Source organism: Pholcus phalangioides, unplaced genomic scaffold (assembly GCF_987345545.1).
Source record: "Pholcus phalangioides strain wild (caught in Gottingen) unplaced genomic scaffold, Ppha-v1.0 ptg000009l_1, whole genome shotgun sequence".
In the NCBI taxonomy this organism is placed as follows: Eukaryota; Metazoa; Arthropoda; class Arachnida; order Araneae; family Pholcidae; genus Pholcus; species Pholcus phalangioides.
The window spans coordinates 4,901,198-4,923,374 of NW_028301602.1; the positions used below are offsets into that span (position 1 = coordinate 4,901,198).

Genomic DNA, 22,177 nt, shown 5'->3' on the forward strand with positions numbered 1-22,177 from the left:
TTGCAAAAAAATCCGATAATTTCCATGTTGGAAGACAGGGTTCCTCAAAACGAAGTTTCAAGATTGTTTAGCTGTGCTCAAAGTACGGTGAGTTTTCTTTGGGAAAAAAATCAGTTATAATTTATAATAACTTTTTGGAGAATGGGAAATTGTATTCATTACATTCATTTTTCATACATTGTCTGATTAACCTGCAACTGCGTATACATTATTCGATTTACATATTCCGAGCGAGCCAACATGTTTGTTTGAAATTGTGTGTGTGTGTGTGTGTGTGTGTGTGTGCGTGCGTGCGTGCGTGCGTGCGTGCGTGCGTGCGTGCGTGCGTGTAGAGACAGAGAAAAAGAACGAAAAATACAAAACTAGTGTCGATGACACATTAAAGCGAGTTGCACTCCTGCTTTATTGAGAGCCTTGAGCTACGTTATACAAAGGTAATTTACACATAAAACGTAGGATTTCAATTAACATATCACCCAGCAATTACAATGTCTCTTAATGTTTTCGAGAGTACTCCATCCTCATTATGTCAATCACAAAGTTCTCTAAAGGCATTTAAGATGTTTCTTCCAAGCTTACCTGATTCTCTTCATTAGAATGCACATTAATCAGAAACAATTCGGTTTCTTTCAAAAACCTAATCATATCATAACATTCACTGTCCACAGAACTTGCTGAATTTTTTTTGTCGACCGTTCTGTTTTCGTCTATCTCAGAGTGGTTAGATTGAATCCTGTCCTAAGATAAGACAAAGGTATATACTGTATGAGTTTCTTATTTAATAGATGTGTAGTGTAAATATTGTCTGAGGCTTTCATGGCCGGCGTTAAATGACTTGCAAACCAAGTTTGCAAGTCAGATGTGTAGTGTGTTTACATGCAGCGTATACTGATATTTTTCTCCTCAACCGTTGTTCGGGGACAAAAACTTCGAATTGCAAAAATGTATTATTTAGCCCTCAGGGTGCTCACTAGGGTGGGTCGAAAAAAACGAAATTTTTATTTTCAAATCGCTATAGTACGGAAAAGTTGCCTCCTTTAATAAGAAGAAAAACGACGTAAAAAATTTTAAAATCGGTTGATATCTTCCGGTCGCGCATCGAACTTGAAGTTTATGGACATTGAAGAAATCGTGCATTTTTCTTAAATTTTTCAATATTAGATAAAATTCTATGATCGACACGCAAAAGTTTGTTACGCTTGCTTTTTGGTTAAATAAAGTAAAATAAATTAAAGCATCATTAATATTTCAATGTTTATTGGTCGCGCAACGTGTTCTAAAAACAGGAATTTACCAAATTTTTGCAAGTTTCATTGTGCAGCTTTTCGTCCGTTTTGTCAGAATAAAACGACCCAGAATTCATCACTTGGAGGTGGCTGCACGTCAAGTTCCACCTACACGCAACCCAATCAACCATTCAAACTAGGCGTGTGCAATTCACACTATATTTGAAAAATAGTTATTACAACTGACTAGAATTCGGTGGTCTGACCTTTGGAAGAATTCAAGCATGACTGATTTTGATAATAGCGTAGATCTGTGTGATGTAACTATCGCTATCTCCATGCCACATCCTTTAGTTGAGGCCTCGGTAACAAGTTAGGCATATCCCTGAACTGTCTGAGTCTGACTGGATCGCGTGTGAACTGCACGTGGAAAGACCACTACAGTGAATCGTGGATCTACTCCATTTCAACGAAATTCCTCTCCGTCATATTTTTTCCGCATACAGATGGTGCGATGAATCAATGAACGTCAGGACTCTGCCATCGGTCTTATCCTGCTGCCGAGATCTCTTCCAGCCCAGCTTCGTTACGGAGTCTGGAACAAAATATGTGCACCTGACAATCTGAGCCGTATTTATTGTTGTGCGGGAATGTTTAGTTCTGTCATCTAAATTTGAAATTATGAGTGAAGTGAAATGGTTGAATATTTGTACCGTTGTAGGCCTGTTGCTCTCTATGGCAAGATTTTTTAACAGGGGAATCGGCTCGCATTCGCGCCTCGAAGTCGGGAACCACAGATATAGATGGTGCATCTACAGGGCCAAAATCTTTTTCTAGGCTCATTTGATAACAGCTTACTGAATGTGAAAGCTCTCTGTGTTGGAGTATGAATCTGTAGATTGTTGGTTTCTAGAAGTAGACAGAAAGATGCTGAGAAAAGACGAGTAGTACTGTATTTATTAGGCATATCCAAAACAATAAAGCCGAAATTTTCCAGGGGATTTGTCAATTCGAGATCCTGGTCGTCTGTCACATTCTGGATGGCTAAATACGGCCAATAGAGTGCTAAGGTTATACGAATACTTGAGTTAGCCAAATCCTTTTGAGAACCAGAAGTTCTCTTCATCTTGAAATCGTACGTGCCTCTGTGGTTCCACATGAAAAAGAACAAGTATTTCAATGATGAGTGAAGCCGAGGCGTACACATAACACAAATTTATTAAACATTTTAGCACAAATTACCAAGACACAAATATAAGACAACTAAGAATCAGACAAACTGAACGTGAACATGCTTCTCTGTGTGAGTCAGCGAGTGATACAGTATATATGAAAGATCTTCGTCAGGAGTTGGGGGGAGGAGAGTTTAGTTTTAGTTCCAGTCTCAAAGTCAAACCAAAACCAAAGATGTTCTTCGTTTTGCGGTAAACAGTGTCCGCCTCAGTACCCCCCTTCCAGTGACTAACGACACAGTCTGACAACATTGTTAAATCTGACAGGATAGCGAACCTGTCTTCCGGAACGCGTGAAGCGGTCTGGTGGTTTCGGAAGCACATTAATTTTGGGACACACTGTATTCGAAATTGTAGTTGTAGCATCCTCATTCACTGTGAATGCAGGTTTGATTCGATCGATACATACATTTGTTGGTTTTCCATCTATCAGAACTTTAAAGTTCTTTTCTTTTCTGCTGATCACCGGAAACGGTCCGGAGTAGGGTGCTTGAAGCGATGTTCTCAACCTGTCATGTCGGATAAATACATGAGAACAGATGTTTAATGCTTTATGTACGAACACATTATTTTTGTTATGAGAGCTTGTTGGCTTCGGTTTTAATGCTCTCATGTGTTGCCTGAGGTTTTCGATGAACATGGACGGATCTTGAATTTTGTCACTCGAATCTTAAAAATCGCCAGGAAGACGCAAGGAAGCACCGTAGACAAGCTCAGCTGGTGTTGCACCTATATCTTCTTTCAGTGCTGAACGAAAACCGAGAAGAATGGTTGGGAGGACTTCTGTCCACTTGGTGGTGTGGTGAGCCATAATTGCAGCTTTTAATGGACGGTGAAAATTTTCGATCAGCCCATTTGCTTTTGGGTTGTACGGTGATGTTCGCCACTTTTCCACACCTAGAAGAGCAGCAAGCTGAGACATTAGTCTTGACTCGAACTGTCTGCCTTGATCAGTTGTTATGCGGTCTGGTGTGCCGAATCGGGCAATCCACTCAGAGTAGATTGTCTTTGCGACTGTTTCAGCGGTAATATCTGAAATCGCATATGCTTCCGGCCAACGTGTTACGCGGTCAATTAAAGTTAAACAATAAGTTTTCCCGTTTGATTCCGGCAAGGGTCCCACAAGATCGCAATGAATATGTTGGAATCGTGCAGTTGGCAGTGAAAATTTTCCTAATTCTGATTTCGTGTGTTTGTGAATTTTAGAACGTTGGCAATCAATGCATTGGCGTGCCCACTCACGAACATCTTTATTCATAGACTGCCAAACGAAACGGTTACGTATAAGGTCAACAGTACTTCTAATACCTGGATGAGAAAGGCAATGTAAGTTTAGGAAAACTTGTTTGCGAAATTTAGCAGTGACATAAGGTCTTACTTTTCCAGTTGAAAGATCGCAATATATTTGAGAATTTGAATTGGGCAATTGAATTAATTTCAATTGCAACCCAGTATTAGTGTCTGAAATGAGTTGTTTCAGTTGTTCGTTTGATTTTTGATCATTACTGAGTTCATCATAATTAAGTGGCTGGGGGACAATAACCTCACTTATGCGCGATAGTGCATCGGCAGCTTCATTTCGCTCACCTTTTAGATACTCGATATCAGTAGTGAATTCTGATATGTAAGAAATCCACCGTGTTTGCTTATTCGAGTAAGTGTCCGTTGCCTTACGAAAAACGTATGTTAATGGGCGATGATCTGTAACAATTTTACAGTTTCTAGCCTCTAGCATGTGTTTAAAAAATTTAACAGACTCGTATATAGCTAATAGTTCACGGTCAAAACTTGAATATTTCATTTGTGTAGGTGTAAGACGTCTTGAAAAGAATCCCAGGGGTTTATATTCTAAATTCTGCATTACACTTAAGGTAGCTCCAATTGAAATTTCGCTAGCATCACAATGAAGTATTAACTTATCTTCATTTTCTGGAAACACTAGCGAAGTAGCGTTTAGCAAAGCTTCTTTTGATTTTTCGAATGAATCTAACAAATTTTTAGACCATGTAATGCGAGATTGATCATTTTTCTTTTTAGACCCTTTTAATAGGTCAGTTAATGGTGCTAGTACTTCAGCAGCATGTGAAATGAATTTCCTATAGAAATTTAGTAACCCCAAGTATTTTCTGAGTTGCACCAGATTTTCCGGACGTGGATAGTTCATTATAGCTTTTACCTTGTCGTCCAAAGGTCGAACACCACCTGCTGATATTTCGTGACCCAGAAAGGAAATTTGTTGTTGACCAAAAACACATTTGGAAGCATTTATGTTTAGTCCGTACCTACTAAACCTTTCCAAAACAAGTTCTACGTGCTTAATGTGATCATTTTCGTTTTCAGAAAAAATTAAGACATCGTCTAAATAACTGACAGTAAAATCGAGACCTTTCAGTACCTCATTCATAAATCTTTGAAATGTCATTGGTGCACATTTCAGACCAAATGGGAGATATAAAAATTCAAAACTACCAATGGGAGTAGTAACGGCAGTTTTTGGTACATCGGATTCATTTATCGGAATATGATAGTATGCCCTTACTATATCAATTTTGGAAAATATTTTCTTTCCGTGCAGAACATTAGTTATGTCATGTATATGAGGTAATGGGTACCTATCTGGGACAGTTATAGCATTCAAGCGACGATAATCACCACAAATTCGGTACGTTCCATTTGATTTCGGAACTACATGAATTGGAGAAGCCCAAGGTGACTTTGATGGGCGACAAATTCCATTATCAATCAAATATTCAAATTCTTGTTTAACTGCTTGTAATATTTTTGGATGCAGCCTTCTTGGTTTACAGAAAATTGGACTTCCGTTTGTTTCAATAAAATGCTGAGTGTTATGTTTTGGAGGACGGGAAAACTGCGGTATTGGATTTGCCAAAATTGGAAATTGTTCAAAAATTTTATGATATGGTGATTCACCAACAATCAATTTCACTGTGGGTACTGCAGCATTGGACAGTACACCTTTTGTTTGCATGTTAGTGATAGAGTCAATTAATGCTCTATTCTTTAAATCCAACACGAGTCCGAAATGTGTTAAAAAATCAGCACCAATAATAGCAGTATTGACTTTTGCAATGAGGAAAGTCCAACGAAAATTTCGACGAAGCCCTAAATTTAGCTCTAAATGTTTTTTTCCGTATGTTGGAATTTTCGTGTTGTTGGCTGCATAGAGAAAATGTGAAGAACTGTCCTTCACATTGGGTGACACAGGAATGCAAGAGATGTCACTACCCGAATCGATTAAAAAATTACAATTTGTCGCTTTATCATATACGTAAAGTCTACATTTAGTAGGACCTGCTGCTGCACCGGAAAAAGTATGCTGTAACGATGCAGCAGCGTGCTTTAGTTTTTTGATTTGTATGTGCACGGCTGGTAACACTTTGTTGCTTTCTCACCAAATTTATTATGATAGAAACATAGTGTTTGTGTAGTATTGAAGTTACGATTTCTAAAATTACGGCTGTTGCTTCGGTAGCGAGAATGAGTACGCCCTCTTGAATAATTTTCATTTTTAATTTTCGTTGACAAATCTGCAATTTGAATTTTTAATTGCGATATTTCACTACGCAATTGTGCAATATCAGATTTCACAGAATCTGATGAAGGGCCTGACTGTGAAGAAAGCGCAGAAATACTCGGTATTGGTCGTATTTCGGAAATTTTATCGGCTAGTGTGGCCAACTCAGTTAAATCTGCAGTTGACACTGATAAAATGGCCTGAGAGTTCAAAGGTAACCTTTCCATCCAAATAGTTTTTAGAAAATCTTCAGTTACTGAATTTCGTGCCAGCTCTTTCATTTGTCTTAGTAGAGAGGATGGTTTCTTATCCCCAAGAGTCAATTCAGACAACAGTTTGCGGATTTGTATCGATTTAGAATCTGTAAATTCAGCGATAAGCCTTTTTTTAAGTGCTTCGTATTTGTTTTCGGCTGGTGGATTAAGCACCAAGTCTGAAACCGAATGAAGCGAGTCGGCATCTACAGCTGCTAAAACAGTGTTATATTTCGTTATATCGGAAGTTATTTGTGCTACTGCGAAATTAGCTTCCACTTGCACGAACCATAAAGCAATATTATTTATCCACATTGGAGGTAATTTACAAGATACCCTTGCGACCACCGTGGGATCCGTACCGTCATCCATCTCGTAATAACAATAACGAAATAGATGGGGGAAAACGAGGATAAAATTCCAACTATAAAATTATTTTATGCGAACAATATTAGAATTTTACAGGAAAAAAAAATATATAAAGGCCGGAAGATTAGCGAAAACAGTAGCTCACCGTGAGAAGATCCCATCATGCCAATGGAAACAGAGGGAAAATAATCCAGAGCTTGGAAATACGACCAAAAAGTTTATTCAGAAGGTTCTGTTCATTTGAGAGTCACCACTGAAGCCGAGGCGTACACATAACACAAATTTATTAAACATTTTAGCACAAATTACCAAGACACAAATATAAGACAACTAAGAATCAGACAAACTGAACGTGAACATGCTTCTCTGTGTGAGTCAGCGAGTGATACAGTATATATGAAAGATCTTCGTCAGGAGTTGGGGGGGAGGAGAGTTTAGTTTTAGTTCCAGTCTCAAAGTCAAACCAAAACCAAAGATGTTCTTCGTTTTGCGGTAAACAGTGTCCGCCTCAATGAGCTAAACATGTTTTTCCAGCAGTTCAAAAATTGTGGTATTTATTTGATGAGAGAGACTTACTTAAAGTTGTTGATCCAGTAGTTGAACCCAATGCGTTCTTTGGACACCCTGAAAATTTGCTGTTGACTATGATTGTTGATGACATTCGAGAGAACTTGGATATAGAAGAACTTTATCCCTTTTTATACCCAGACGGTACTTTAAAGTACCAGGGTAAATAAATTTGTTTCGAATATACTAATTGTTACAAAAACATTGTTTATATATTTTTTTAGTTTCTCTTTAATTAGAACTAAAATGACCTACCAAATAATTTACATGATGACTATTTGTTATTGCCATCACATTTATGCTTTTATTTTAATATATTATAATTTTCCTTTTCTCGATAGGAGGCTCTAGGTTAGAGAGCAATGTAGGCATGTGTAATGCTTTCAATGACTTTTTCGCGTCGGTTTTCAATGGAGATAATGATATTCGATATACGGGTGTTGCATAGGGTAATAAAACCCTCAACGATATTCAAGTAGAAGACGTGGAGGTCCTAAGTCTTCTAAGAAATGTATGTGCAAGCAAAGCACCAGGACCAGATGATATCTATCCCAGGGTCCTCAGGGAATGTGCTAATGAATTGTTGGGTCCAGTCGCACAGATATACAGGAGTAGTGTTGCTGAGGGTATCGTCCCAAGGGATGGAAGCTTGCTAATGTTGTTCCGATATTTAAGACGGGTAGTAGAGAAGCTGTGTCCAATTATCGTCCAGTGAGTTTGACGAGCTCCCTCTCGAAAATTTTGGAAATTATCATCAAAAGGCAGTTTGTGAAGTGGATAGACGAGAATAATGTATTGTCGGATAATCAGCATGCGTTCAGGAAGGGGAAGCCATGTGTAACTAACCTCCTTTGCTTCTATGATCACGTGACTAAGGCTTTGGGTAAGAGCAAAAATGTCGACGTTGTTTACCTTGATTTCCAGAAGGCATTCGATCGGGTCCAACATGGCAAACTCTTGAAGCGTTTACACGAGATTGGAATAGGGGGCAACTTGCTGAATTGGATAGAATCGTGGTTAAGAGATAGGTCGCAACGAGTTATGGTGAACGGGGAATTCTCTGGTTGGACAGACGTCACAAGTGGAGTTCCTCAAGGAAGTGTACTTGGCCCCATACTTTTTTCACTTTTTATCGATAAACTCGATCAGGGTATCGATGGGATTACTAGCAAGTTCGCAGATGATGTGAAGCTAATGGGGGTAATCGGGAAGCAAAGCGATAGGGAGTTGCTCCAGACCAACTTAAACAGGAATGGAGCATGACGTTTATCGTTGATAAGTGCATGGTCGTTCATTTTGGTTCGAACAACCCACGGTTCTCTTACGAGTTGAATGGTGTCACTATCCCGGATGCAACTAGGGTCACCGATTTGGGAATTCTCATTGACGAGCGACTCAGATTTTCTGAACATTGTTCAGCGGTGGTCAAAAAAGCGAATAGAATGCTTGGTCTCATTTTCAAAAAAGGTCTCTTCGCGTTCTCCTAAAGTCATTCTACCGCTTTTTCGAGGTTTAGTTCGTCTTGGACTGGAGTATGCTGTAAGGTTTTGGAGACCATACCTACAGAGGGACATAGACTTGGTTGAAGGGGTGCAGAGAAGAGCTACGCGTGTCCTTATTGGCACACAGGGCTTGAGTTATGAAGAGAGATTTCATTTTTTGAATATGTTTACATTGGATGAACGCAGGGGTCGAGGAGATATGCAAGGTTATGGTGTCGCAGGGAATTTTTCTGTAATAGGGTTGTTAATAAATGGAATAGCTTACCCGCGGAGGTAGTAATTGTAACACAATCCATACTTAGAATAAGACAACCATAAGTATTCTTTATGGGCATTGTATAGTATTTTATCATGTATATATATATTGTTTATAATTTTTGTTAATTGAATTTTTAATTGGGTTGCTGTATTTTTGAAATATATGATATCCATATTTTTATGGGCATCTTTTTGTCCGCCACCTCGTTGGGCATTTTGCCTGTTGTGGCGTTGTATTTGTATTTTATTCTATTTTTCTCAATGTCGGATATAAAGGGTAAAAGCGAGACAATCCGCCTCTAAAGGAATACCATTAGACACTTCGTGCTACGTAAGAAAAACTTTAAAGCTTCCGAATACACTGGAATTATTAACCGGAATACTTGCCTCTTGTATCCTTCCCCCAATGCTACGGGAAATATGTGATGATATTATATCATTCATCAATTCCGACACTAACCACATCAGACGCATCGAAAGGTTTATCCTTGTTACCGAAGCCCGAACTAAAGTATATAGACATGAGAAGCTTAAATGTACATGAGATCTACGCTATTATCAAGATCAGTTATGACTGATTTCTCCAAAAAGTCATATTTTGAACGTGTTAATTTCGATGACTAGTTTTGAGATATATAATGTAAATTATACGCACACGCCTATTTTGGATGGTTGATTGGGTTGCGTGTGAGTGGAACTCGACGTGCAGCCACCTCCTTGTGATGAATTCTGGGTCGTTTTGTTGTAACAAAACGGGCGAAAAGCTGCACAATGAAACTTGCAAAAATTTGGTAAATTCCTGTTTTTCGAACACGCTGCGCAACCAATAAACATTGAAATATTAATGATGCTTTAATTTATTTTACCTTATTGAACCATAAAATAAGCGTAACAAACTTTTGCGTGTCAATCATAGATTTTTATCTAATATTAAAAAATTTAACAAAAATGTTCGATTTCGTCAATTTCCAGAAATTTCAAGTTCAATGCGCGACCGGAAGATATCAACCGATTTTGAAATTTTTTACTTTGTTTTTCTTCTTATTAAAAGGGGGCAACTTTTCCGCACTATAGCGATTTGAAAATAAAAATTTCATTTTTTTCGACCCACACTAGTGATCACATCATCCAGGATTGGTGAACGTAGCAGACATCATCCTGAGATGATCTGAATTTCTTCTCAAAGACATTTTTTATCATGAAGTTCTTAAAATGGCGTATGTATATGTAGTTCTTTTTTATTATTTCTATATTCTCTAACAGATTTGCTCGTGGGGTGATTTTTGAGTAGTGTTATGGAATGCCTGCCCACACTAAATCACTTTTGTTGGTGATTGTGGGTTCGATCCCAGATTATCTGTTTCTATCACACCTTTTTTCGATCAAAAAAAAATTAAACCTGTACGAATCGTCAAGCCCCTGAAATAATGTTACATTTTGGACAAGTTATCATTTTATAAAGATGAACACACATACAAGCCCCGTTCACATGGGAAATAGAAAAAGCGGATTTAAAAGATGAGAGTTCAAGAATTTTCACCAATGCCTGCTCTTCATTTCTTTCCTTACGAAGGAAAAAAGTCGTCAAGCGAGTGCTAGAACTCCAAATGCTACCGAATATGACTTACATATAAAATAAAAGTATTATTTGCACATGTGAACGCGGCTATAAAACCATTAATAAATGAAGGGACTGTTTTTTTGATTCAGTCGAAAATATGTTTCCGTCTCATACAAGCCCATTTACATGTGCAATATTGTGGTAGCATTGGAAGTTCTAGCACCCGCTTGATGACTTTTTCCCCTCGTAGGGATAAAAGGAGTAAAGAACGTAAACACCCTCTTCTATTGGGATTATCGCGGTGCATACTTCTTTTTCCATAATCCTTTGCGATTTTTCTTTATTGCGAACTGAAGTGAACCATATTTTTCATTTCCCATGTAAACGAGGCCACAGTGCAAAATTTTACTGTGCAGTGAAACCTAAGTTAACGAACACCTCCGCTTACGAAGTTTTCGGCTAACGAACATGATTCCGGAACGAATTATCTTCGTCATCCCCGGTATATCACTGCAATGATGCAAACACATGTATTTGCAACGCATGAATTTGAGTGTCATCTATCTTTCAGAAAAGACAACTGCAAAAAAAATTTTTTTTTACGCAGCCATTTTGAAAACAGCTTTTCTTTTACTATTCCCGCAGCCTAGAGTCTGAAAGTAAATGGTCGTTTTATTTATTTCTTCAGGGCCATATATAGCCATGGCTAGAAAAAGTTTTCCTTTCCAGTAAATATGACAAACAAAATAGGTTTCACGAGCGTACGACAAAAATTGACCGAGATGTTAAAATTTAAAATTTGGTTTTTGTTTTTTTTTCTCGAGAGTCAACAAATTTTGCGGCTCATTTTGTGAACCATCCCTGAATTCTTTCTCAAAATTTAAAATTTTGTAAAACAAACAAATATCAAATCAAAACAAATATCTCGGCCGATAATTGTCGTATGTCAATGAACTTGTTTTCTTTCACAAGGACAAACTTTTTCTTGGTACAACTATAGAGAAAGGTCAATGTGTATGTATATAGGCCTATACATGTATGTATATATATATTTATTTGTTATTTTTATTTTTGTTAAAAACTAACTTGTCTACGAGAAAACATTTTTGTAGTTGAACATTCTTGTCTACGACTGATGGTTGAGAAGAAGGAAAAATCTGGATAAAAAAAAAGACTTTTCAGACACGCTGTATTTAATTTGAATTAAAATTTCAGAACATTTGGTATAGTTATACAGGCACATTTCTGTCCATGTTACGAATGTGTAAAGAAAGTATCCGATGAGATTTTGAAATTGGTGGAAAGTTATATAACTTTTATATCAATTAAACGTAAGTATGTATAACTGATACTTTTGTGAAATATACACTGCACATGTATTGTGATACATGTATTCACTACACTAATGCTAAATATTGGACTTTTTAATTCTGAATATATGAAAAATATGGGTAGAAGCTTCAATAAATTGTTAAAGATATTTTTGAACATATTTTTTTTTCGGCATCTTAATATTTGTTATATGCAAGGTTCAAAGTCACAAGTACTTAGATATTGACCGCTTTTGAACTGTTGATTATATAAATATATTTTCAATTAGGAAAATTATCTAAATAATGTACCCATTTTAGATATGTCGTTTATTTTACTTGGGTCCTTATACAGGGTAGATACTATCAACCGCTCAATAAACACATGATTACTTAAACTTACTTAATATGTATTCCGAATATTTAATAATGGTGAGGCTTGTTTTTCAAAATATCAGCTTGTTCAACTTGATTGACTGATAACTTGGAATTTGACTGCTATAAATATAAGAACAAAAGTAGACTGAAATGAAAATTTATACTTACCATAAATATATTATCGGGAAATTTATGATATAAAACTTCTTGTGAGGTGTAGGAACCAACATTAGGAAGCAACGAATGTTGACTGCAATTTTCCAAAGCTGGAAAACGGGTATTTATAATAGGATATGTGAGCGTTTTTTGTCCCTCAAAACATTCAAACACATAAAATCAGAATATTATAAATAAGTTAAAAATAATTTCAGAGTCAATAAATATCAAGAATTAATGAAAAAAATAAAAAAATTACTTACAGTCTGAGAATGTGTACGAACATCCACCCACGGCAACGCTTGAAATTTCTGCGGATGAAAAATCCGATAATTCTGCTGGAGGTACATATTCAACATCTGCTGACTGAGTCTCTTCATTATATTCTGAAAATATAAAAGAATAACCCCGCATTTAGCATACAATGAAAGTATGTATTACTGAAAAGACGACAGATGCGAAAGTCTTCGCGTGTGGCGTCTTAACGTGTGAGTTTACTGGGCCTGAGCTCAGGGGTTCCGAGTCGAAAAAGCCCTAAATAACTGAAGAATTTTATAAATTGTTAAATTATTTCTCGCTTTAATTCTGAAATAATTTCTTGCATTAATTTCAAATTTATCTCGATTCTGAAATTAATTTTCCCTTGAATTCTGAAATTGTTGGTTTCATTAGTTCTTAATCCTGAAATTAATTCTTGTTTTTATCCTGAAATTAATTCTTGTTTTTATCCTGAAATTAATTCTTGTTTTTATCCTGAAATTAATTCTTGTTTTTATCCTGAAATTAATTCTTGTTTTTATCCTGAAATTAATTCTTGTTTTTATCCTGAAATTAATTCTTGTTTTTATCCTGAAATTAATTCTTGTTTTTATCCTGAAATTAATTCTTGTTTTTATCCTGAAATTAATTCTTGTTTTTATCCTGAAATTAATTATTGCTTTTTTTTTTACTTCTGAAATTAGTTTTAAAACTAATTCTTGCTTAAATTCTGAAATTAATTCCCGCGCTTTCAGCTTCTTCAATTCTGAAATAAATTATTTCTTTATTTCTAAAATTATTTCTTGGTTTAATTTTCTTTCATTCTGAAACTAACTCTAGCTTTAATCGTCATCAGTTTTGAAATTAATTCTTGCTTTAATTCTTAACTTATTCTTGCTTCACTTCTTTAATTTTCAAATATAATACATTGCATTATCTCTGAAAATATTTATTCATTAATTCTGAATTTCGTATATGCAATGGAATCCCGTTATTACGAACTCTAAGAGACCGGAGAAATTTATTAGTTATAACGAAATTCCGTTATAAAGGAATTCCAGGTTTTTGGATTGTTCTTATGTAAACTTATCTGGGGGGTTAGAAAAGTGTTGGTTAAAACAAGATTCGACTGTATATACACTGCTGGCCACCCAAATTGCAACACCAACAAAGACAAGAGATATCGCAACAATATTTATTTTGTAGATAACATGTTGACCAATCATCAAATGATTAAATTTATAGACTTCTGTGAAGTGTGGTTCCTGCCAAAATCAGTAGCCAGAGTAGCCGCCATTGTTGGAGATCACCGCTGCCACATTGATTCAAAGAGACTTTGGATGTGTTCTTGGGGTACAGCAGACCAAGCAGCTTCCACGCGTTGCCAAAGTTGATCTGGTGTGGCAGCTGGGGATGTAATCTGGGTCAATCGTTGAGCAACCATGGACCACATGTTTTCTATCGGCGAAAGATCCGGAGAGCGAGCTGGCCAGTGAAGCAATTCAATCTGGCGATTGACGAAGAACCTTTGGACAATGCGTGCCACGTGTGGTCGCGCATTATCCTGTTGAAATATGGCTGTGGGCAAGCCCTGAAGGTAAGGAAGGACAACTGGCTCCAACACCTCGGAGATGTAGCGCTGGCTTTTTAAAGCACCGGCAATGCGTACTAGAGGAGTGCGAGAGTGATATCCAATACCGTCCCATACCATAATACCCGGTGCAGGACCAGTGTGGCGGTGCATAACGCAGCTGTTCAGCATTCTCTCTCCACGGTGTCTCCAGACTCGAATCCGACCATCGTGGTGTTGCAGACAGAAGCGTGACTCGTCAGTAAAGACAATTTCATTCCATTGTGCCGTCCACATCCTTCTTTCATCGCACCATTGGCGGCGGAGACGTCTGTGGTTCTGCGTCAAGGGTAGACGAAGCAATGGACGTCTTGCGGACAGACCACTCTGCTGTAAACGCCGTCGAATGGTACGCGCAGACACTGGATGATGCAGTACAGACTGAATGTGCTGTGCTATGGTTCGTGATGTGGCTGAGCGATCCGTCACTGCCATACGCACAATACGCCTGTCATCACGTGAAGTGGTGCACTGAGGTGGATGCGATCGAACACGTCGGTCCGTCGTACCCTCCTGCATCCAACGATCACATATCCGCATTACAGTTGTTTGGTTTCGTCCAACACGACTACCGATTTCCCTGAAAGATAATCCACAATCTCGGTAGGCCACTATCCTTCCTCTGTGGAACTCGGATACTTGATCAAAAGATGATCGCTGTTTTCTACGAGGCACAATTGATCGTTTTTTTGAAAAAACCACAAGAAAAACACAATTGCCGTACTTCAAATCGTCGAAATCTCCAAGCCTTAAATAGCGCTTTGAAGTGGCGCCACAGGCGCGCGTGATGTGTGTCTGCGCTGAAATTCTAATCATTTGCATATCTCACCTCCGCTAATGCATGTTGTAAATTTCATATTATTTGCATGCTTCCTTCAGGGTGTTGCATTTACGTTGGCCAGCAGTGTATATTCGGACCTTCTAACTCGTTAAGACGTCCCCGTACGTACACAAGCAGAATACCGTCTAGTGTACGTAAAGATTTTTTATGAAATAAATTGTATTACCATCGAAAAACTCTTCTTTTATCTGGTAAACTGTGTAACTTCCAGATTGAACAAGTACTGTCGGATGCCCTTTTCCGTAAAAGATGTCTCAAGGCAGATAAAAATCTTTGACGTGGATAGTTAGATTTAAATCTTTGACAAGAATACTCCTAGAATAGTCCTAGCACAGAAACAATTAAGAAAAAATGACAAATTAACTAAATTTATAACAAAATAGAAACTTATATCTTGTTTTAAATTAGTTTTTTTATGAAGTTTTTATGATTCCTGAAGATATTCGAATGCAAAGCGATTCAACTTAAAAGAAAATAATAAAGGGGTTGAATGAAAAAAAGTAATAGAAGCCATTATTTTTGATGGGAAAATTGGTGAACTTGGTTAGAGAAATGATAATTACTCACATCGTAAAGTTTCTCATGACAATTCTGCCAATTTCTATGTTTACGACTAATACGATCATGTTGGAATTTTTTTTCATCTTTGTCTAGCCACTTTGAAAATTTGGATAACATCTTTTATTTAGGGCTTTCAGGATGAAACGAAGTAGGTTTGATGTTCTTTTTGGCATTTTTTTTATTCTTCTTTCTGTTATATCTGAAAAGAAATACAATTAGAAAAATTCATAACCAATAAAAATTCAGAACTATTTAGCAAAATATTTTCAGAATTCAGAATTAATAAAATATAATAATTTCAGAATTAATGGAAAAATGAGTTCATCTATATATATAAAATTGATTTTCTGTGTGTGTGTCTGTCTGTGTGTCTGTCTGTTTGTGTGTGTGTGTGTGTGTGTGTGTGTGTGTGTGTGTGTGTGTGTGTGTGTGTGTGTGTGTGTGTGTGTGTGTGTGTGTGTTCTCTATACAAATCTACAATTTTAGATCGATCGTCGCCAAATTTTGCACATATACCAAATGGGACCCGACTTGAACGATAGGCTACTTTAAAATTTCGCCAGCCCAGGGCAAATGCCCGAAACGGGCAAAAAACTGTCAGGCAACAATGGTTTTTGGGCCTCAACAATCACTTTCCGAACGTTTACTTTGGTTACCATGGTTCCCTAGCAATGCGTTTCAGAAGTGTATATGCCGTTACAACGGTTTGTCACTTCTTTAATCCTGTTAGTATATGTATAATAGTTTATGCCTTTATAATGGTTTGCCACATTTTCAATATACTCTCAGTAATGAGGCTTTTTGAATAGACGTCATAATCATCATCAGCATCGCTTTGAGAGTCAGGAAAAGGGTGATCCTCATAGAAATCAGTGCTAAAATTGTCGATTTCACTGTAGAAATGCGGAAATTAGTGGGATTTTCCGCCCCATCAATAATTTTAAAAATTGTATTGAATTCTCGATTTTTGAAATATTCAGTTCGCTTAGAGATATACGAAGCCCAGGAGATTAAATATGAAGTAATTAGACAAACCTATACTTTTGAGTTGGATATTCGAGCAATATCATTGATTTCATTTATATCTTCTCAAGTATGAAAATTAATGTCTCCATATTGTCTCTTTTGATATTTATTTGCATAAATTCATGTGGGTTAGGATATTTTAAAATTAGTTATGAGCCCGTGAAAAGTGCATCGAAGAAATTCCACAGCTGCAATTAAGCATTTTTGAAAGCTTAAACAGGCAGATGGATAACTTGAAGTTCGGGGGGGATCGAAATACCTAGCACCCCTTAAAAAAGAAAAAAAATATATATTCGTTTCTACGTTTCTTTAAATCTAGATTTGTTTATTTCATGAAATAACTTAGACACGGTTTGCAATTCCCTCAAAGAAAGAGGGTGATATCACGTGATCCAAAAAAAGCCTCATTGAAGAAAACCCGGGCAACGCCTGGTATTATAGCTAGTAACCAATAAAAATAGGTTAATGAAAAAAAAAATAACTTCGGAAATATAGTAATTCCAGAGCTAAGATAAAAATTAATTTCAGAACTAATAAAAAAATTGATTTCAGATCTAGTAAAAATTTGGAGTTGATGAAAAAAATTAAACTTTATAACAAATAAAAATTCAGCATAACTGAAAGAAATAGTTTCGGAACTAAAAAAATCCAGAACTAATTAGAGAAATAGTTTCGGAATAATTTCAGTATCAATGAGAGAATTTCAGAGTGGATTATAAAATTAATTTCAGAATTTATTAAAAATAATGTCGCAACTGTTGACACACGCTGTTTGGAAGAGCAATTCATTTACACACAAACTACGAATTGCAACATAGAAGAAACAGCGCCTACAACTCAACAACACGGCCTGGATGCCATGTGTGATCGCTTCTTTTGCCCTGGATGCACTCTCGAACGCACTCTTTTTGAGAGCTGATTTCGGGGTCCACCTACATTTACGGGCGTGGTCGGTCCTGACCGTTATACAGTTCTAAGAACACAAAATATGGATTTGAAACTCAAAATTAATAGAAATATAGTGTTTGTAAGAAAAATAAATATTTAATTATTAAAAAATAGACAAATAAAAAAAATACCAAATCAAATGAAAGAAAGGCTCAAAGCTCATAAAAAAGGAAAATCCAAAATTATTAGGAGGAAGTTGTTTTTAAGATTGAATGTTTTTTGTTTTTTTTATGAAAGAAAATTTCAGAATTAATGAAAAATCGGAATGTAATTGTTTGGTTTTCCACCGTGTAATAAAGTAAATGCGAATTAATGCAATAGACAATGGTAATAATATCTGCCGAAGTACCAAAAGTGAAAATAAAATATGACTCGTGGGAGGTAACTCATACATACACTACAACTACAAAAACGGTGTACCCGAAAACGCGCAGAATGTAAGAGGCTGTCTCGAACAAGTGTCTCATATGTAGGGAGCGTGCGCACCCATAAATCAACTTGCACTGTATAGATATAGAACTGGGATTACACTATAAAAGTTTCAGAAAAGTTCTTTTATGAAACGAAAAATTTAACCAATAAGCGTATCGGTTCCATTCGAGTAAATGTAACCAACTCGTTCATTGGTTGTTCTTTTCAAGTTTTGTAAAAGATCTTTTGCAACACTTTATAGTGCAATCCCGACTTAAGAAACAAACATAATATAATAATAAGTGCCCACATAGAATACTTACGAATACGAGTAAGTCAGTATCTCCTAATGTTCCGACAAAACTGGTGGATCGTTTCCATCTGAACGCAAAGTTATACAAATTAGTGTAATTTGCCGTCTGAACCGTCGCGCGCTACAGTGCCACTACTCACTATCACCCTACGTGTTCTCTTTCGTTCAGAAAGAAAGGAGGGAAAGAAACAGCAACTTTTCTATAGAGAGATAGGGTTGCTATAAATCCTCGCGATGGTGAAGAGAGAGGAAAGAAAACGCAGAGATCTCGTTTGAATTTATTCCACTGGTGTTTGGACATAATATTACGCCCGTGATCGTAAAAAGGTTAAGGAAACACCTCGAAATGAAAAAGAAATTCCAATGGAAAAGCATTGTGTCACTCCAAATGTTGTCTCGGAGCATCTGAATCAACAACGAATCATCCTAGGGCAGCTGAATTACCAACAAGCCATCTTAGAACTGCTAAATCAACAAGAATCATTTTAGAGCTTGATCAGCAATGAAAAATTTAGAGCTGGATCAACCACGAACAAATTTAGCGCTGGATTAACAACGAATTACTTTAAAGATGGATCAACAACGTACCTTGCACAACTTACATAGTTAAACAAGGCATCCAAACAGCTGATAAAAAAAGGGGGGGAAATTTGTATATTCGTGCTTCTGGAATGTGGCGGACGATATCAAGTTAGTACTTTTACAGGGTGATTTGGAGATAATCACCCGATTTCAAAATTGTATATTTCTAGATTGAAAACACAGAATAGAATGACAAGTAATATGTGAATATACGGGGGAAATGTATCAATGTTTTATGAACAATTTTTGTTAATGGTCGATTTCAAGTGTAGAATCATTTTGAAATCGAATGATTCTTTTTTTATTACCCTGTACACGAAAATCAAGGACCATACACCTCACTACATTTCCAACAGTACGTCAAAAGATAAAGTAAATATTTATATGATATTAAAAAAATTGAATATCTTCGGAAGTCAATATCGGCTTATTAAAATCGAGACAAGCGTTCTGAAAAGTGCTTTCGGGACATCACATTCACTGGCAAAAATCTTAATATCCCAGTTTTCTGGGACATGGGGTCAGCCTGTGCAGAGGTCGCCGATAAAATTTTTGGTCAAAAGGGAGGGTCGCGCTTGAAAAAGTTTACGCACCATTCATCCTAGAACCATGAAAGAACCATCTAAGAGCTGAATTGACATGACATGACTAGATATACCCCGCCTCACATCTTTAGCTGAATCAACAACGAACCATCTTATAATTAACAACGAACAATCTTGAAGCAGCTGAATCAACATCGAATTGACTTGGAGCAGCTGAATCAACATCGAATTGACTTGGAGCAGCTGAATCAACATCGAATTGACTTGGAGCAGCTGAATCAACATCGAATTGACTTGGAGCAGCTGAATCAACATCGAATTGACTTGGAGCAGCTGAATCAACAACGAATCGTCTTTGAGCAGCCAAATCTACAACGAACCATTTTGGAGCTGGATCAACAACGAACCTTCTCATATCTAAACAAATTATCTCAGAGCTGAAAGAACTATCTAAGAGCTTCGAAATCCATCTTGGAGCTTAGTTGGCATGACATGAGGAGATTTAACCCTCCTCTCGCCTCATAACTGTTGCAAGGAATCTTTTGCTGAATCAAAGAAGGAGGCATCTTTGAATTGAATCATCAGCGAACCATCTTTGAAGCCGAATTTTATCAGCGACCAAACTACAATTGGTAGAAAACATTCCATATACAATAGGGAATGTTTGATGATGATTTATATAGGGAATTTTCATATATAAATAGGCCTATTTGAGTAACGAGTAAATGCGTATCAAAAGAACATATATATATATATATATATATGTATAATTAATTTATTACAAATATAATAAATGAATATGAGTAGAATGCACTCGATTAAAATTATCTACTCGAGGTACTAATGAAGGGCGTCTGTAAATGAAGTTCCTCTATTTCGAGCTGTCTACAGCCTTCACTGCAATCAAAAAACTACGAAATAGGGGGGGGGTGGAGTCTTAATAAAACGATTAGAAAGGCTACGTTTAAAAAATAAATAATTAAATTAAACTTGACCTACCGTCACTCACCAGCATGTATCAAGTACAGTATATCAAGGCACAAAAGTGTGGATTTCACGTTAGGGGGCCATGAGTAATGCACTTAGCATCGTAACCGAATGAATCCCGGTACAGCAAATTCCTGTATAAGAAACTGATTGAGTGCAAGTTCAGAGTTAATATAATATCTATGACAAAAAATGATGTCGTCGCATCAGCCAGTGAGATCTTGCAATGTTGCAATATTGTTTAGTTTCAATTTGCAATACTGATTACTATCGATCATGTGGCTTCGATAATATTTAGTTTCAGTTGACTTCGATAGCTATTACTTTACGACATGCATTATCCAATGAGGTCCTGGGTCTTTGTTTCATTGACGACAAACTGACATTGACTCTCTGTTTAAAGCGCTCTTGCTTTAATAGAGAGTCTTTGAGGTAAAAAAAATGATTTTTCCTATGCATATATATATATATATATATATATATATATATATATATGCACACATGTAGGTGCTGTCAAATTCTACTCCACTTTTTTCCACGTCTTATCAGATTATAACCCTCTCTCTCTGGATTGCACCTTAACAAAGAGATGCTTCTTATCTGAATTAGCATTGTCACCCCGCGCCCTTATCGATGATGAGCGGCTGCGAGTGATAATATATGAAAACAATAATAATATGTGAACTCGAAGTTTTTAAAAAAAACTAACTGTGATAGTGGAGAGTGACATCTTTCTTGGATGTAAGCCGCCATTTTGGTGACAGTGTCGGTGTTGTGAGCTCTGGCCTGAGTTAGGTCTTGCTGTCCGTGTATGGCTCCGTTCAGCGCACATGACCTCTAAGGAAAGAGGATTCGTTGCCTTGGAAGTCTAGTGGTCTGCCACTGTCCGATCGTGTGGGCATCGTGCTGGACTCTCGTGCTGGGATGCAGGTTCGAGCCCCGTTGGCGACACAGTGGTGATCGGCTGAAGATGGTTTTCTGCTTTTCTAGCAACGAGGCGCGAATGTGAGCCGGTCTTCCACTTGAAAAAGTATTTCCGTAGAGAACAGGCAGACCCACAACACGATACCGACATAACATTAAAATTCAAGCATTTCCATCTTTACTAAAGAAATGGAGGACAGGTCACAACACGAGAACACGAAACGAGTGCAACTCAACAACGTAGGAATGCACATACACTCAAAACAAACATTCGGTTGCGAGGAGCATGTGTGGTTAAGTAGTGATCTAGGGTGCTCAACTGGCAAGCGAGAGGACGTGGGTTCGATATCCCGCGAGGCCAGTTGAATTTTCTTTCTGTCCTGAATTCATCTTCGCATCAGCCAGCTGTTGGAAATATTCGTATGGATAGGAAGTGATGATCATCATCCGTGGATATTCTTGGATTTCAATAATTCAAAATTTATTTTTTTACTAACACTAAATTTCCGTTAATTCTGAGTTTCAAATTCATATTTTGTATTTTTATAGTTCTGAAATAATTTCTCATCCACTCTGAAATTAGTTTTCTCATTAATTCTGAAAATATCCAAAAATTATTTTCTCGGTGACTGAAATTATTCCGAAATAAGCGTATCCGGTAACGGTTACGTGTTCCGTGTGAGCGTGCTCTGCGCTACCTAGGACTTGGTCACTCATACAGTAAATCACTCAGTAACTCCCTTGGATATTCGTTCGGTCAACCACTCAATCACCCGCTTGGATACTCATACAGCTACTCTCCT

General features: G+C 37.0%; 1 long non-coding RNA gene across 1 annotated transcript; it reads right to left on the reverse strand.

The window, feature by feature from the left end:
* Window positions 1-357: 357 nt before the first annotated feature.
* Window positions 358-20,837, reverse strand: LOC149081655 (uncharacterized). Its single transcript, XR_016193282.1, has 6 exons — window positions 20,463-20,837; window positions 15,645-15,837; window positions 15,244-15,403; window positions 12,612-12,734; window positions 12,361-12,458; window positions 358-738 (listed from the first exon to the last, which is right to left on the reverse strand). It is a non-coding gene; the product is annotated as an uncharacterized LOC149081655 (long non-coding RNA).
* Window positions 20,838-22,177: the final 1,340 nt, after the last annotated feature.